Raw genomic sequence first — 2,084 nt, 5'->3', positions numbered from 1 at the left:
ATTAAATCATTACATAAAATGTATTTTAATTTTTTAAACATTCTATGTGGACCCACGATAAAAATGGATTGGAGGGGTGAGTAGTAAAGTCATCAACAGCTCGAGCTTTTGTCTTGCCGTTTTGTAAATATAAATGCGCGGAACGCCACTGAATATCGAACTGGGAAGGCTCAGGCTCTGAATTTCGGCAGAATGACTTCTCATTACGTAGTTCTCTGTTCCAGTAAAACGCTGGCGCATAGCATCTATCCGTAAAATATAACGTATCTGTGTACTAAGCACTGCTTCCAAGGTAATACAAGTATTACAATTTCAGATGTTCAGGTGTAACATTCTAGTGCCAGATAAACAGATCAACATTATACCTGCGGAGACATATTTTTCCTACTGTTTCCAGTAATTAAGAAAGGTTCACGTATTTGGTTACCCTATAAAGAAAATGGAAAATAAAACATGTTCACTACTTAAAATACTTTCATTGCACAATTCGCAGACTATACTCCTCCCGAACTGGCCATGAATGCCCAACGGTACCGACCGGCCACCATGTCATCCTCTGCCCAGAGGCGTCACTGGATGCGGATATGGAGGGGCATGTGGTCAGCACACCGCTCTCCCGGCCGTAAGTCAGTTTCCGAGACCGAAGCCGCTCCTTCTCAATCAAGTAGTTCCTCAGTTTGCCTCGAAAGGGCTGAGTGCACCCCGCTTGCCAACAGCGCTTGGCAGACCGCATGGTCACCCATCCAAGTGCTAGCCCAGTCAGACAGCGCTTGACTTCGGTGATCTGACGGGAACCGGTGTTACTACTGCGGTAAGGCCGTTGGCGATTCTCGGACTATAAGGCCTCTCAAATTAGGCTTTTGAGCTTTACTTACAAGACAGCTGTTCATAAATTAAGAAAGGTGTTGTTCTTATGTTAAGAATGAGCCGTTTTGTATTTTCTCCGAAAACCTTGTTTTCTTAATGACACATCTGAACTCTTCGGAATTCAAAACCACTGGTTGACAAGCATCTCATTTATCACGGTACTCTTAGTATTTAAGAAAGGTTGTCTAGAAAGGCATTGCTAATCTAGAAGTAAGTACTGTCGTAACGAGCGGGCCGCGATGGTCTAGCGGTTCTAGGCGCTCAGCCCGGAACCGCGCGACCGCTACGGTCGCAGGTTCGAATCCTGCCTCGGGAATGGATGTGTGTGATGTCCTTAGGTTAGTTAGCTTTAAGTAGTTCTAAGTCTATGGCACTGATGACCTCAGATGTTGAGTCCCATAGTGCTTAGAGCCATTTGAACCATTTTGAACTGTCGTAACGACTAAAATTTCAGTTAGTAACATAACTACAGATATAGTCGTTCCCTTGCTTGGCTATCCCATATAAGATTGAAGTAGCAGATTAAATACTGAGTTTTATCTCTTGTCATGACCATGCATTTTGTTATCAAGTCGAATCCTAATACTAAATGACGAAAGAAAGCGTTTATCGCCGCTGTGAGATTAATTGCCTCAGCTAAGCTTGAAGGAAGACTCTCAGATTTTGGATGTGGATTAGAGCCAAGTCTGTTAGTCGTTGCAAAACACTAACAACAGCGAATCTCACTCTACATATATCGATGTGAAACCAGCAAGTACACTCATGCTCGTAAATTAAGGATAATTGCAGACTGAGGTGCCACACAACGTGGCACCACACAAAACTGGCGCTAATAGCATAGGCACATAGGGAACACACACGATACTGTATTGGCGATAAGTTGAGAAAACCGTCCCGAAGCACATGTGCTACAAAACACCACTCTTTCCTGTGCATGTACCTCGACATCAATATGGCATATGAGCACCATGCACACGTACACTGGCCGCACAATGAGTAGGCATACGCTGGATAAGGTGGTCGAGCAGCTGCTGGGGTATAGCCTCCCATTCTTGCACCAGTGCCTGTCGGAGTTCCTGAAGTGTCGTAGGGGTTTGAAGACGTGCAGCGATACATCTGACGAGAGCATCCCAGACATGCTCGATAGGATTTAGGTCTGGAGAACAGGCAGGCCACTGCATTCGCCTGATATCTTCTGTTTCAAGGTACTCCTCCAC

The 2,084-nt window shown here is 44.8% G+C and overlaps 1 pseudogene; it reads right to left on the bottom strand.

The window, feature by feature from the left end:
• Positions 1 to 707: 707 nt before the first annotated feature.
• Positions 708 to 825, bottom strand: LOC124790859 (annotated as a pseudogene).
• Between the last annotated feature and the right edge of the window lie 1,259 nt (positions 826 to 2,084).

This window comes from Schistocerca piceifrons, chromosome 3 (genome assembly GCF_021461385.2).
Source record: "Schistocerca piceifrons isolate TAMUIC-IGC-003096 chromosome 3, iqSchPice1.1, whole genome shotgun sequence".
Taxonomy (NCBI): domain Eukaryota; kingdom Metazoa; phylum Arthropoda; class Insecta; order Orthoptera; family Acrididae; genus Schistocerca; species Schistocerca piceifrons.
Note: the sequence above shows the minus strand (reverse complement) of the source record. Positions and strands in the feature narration are given on the sequence as shown.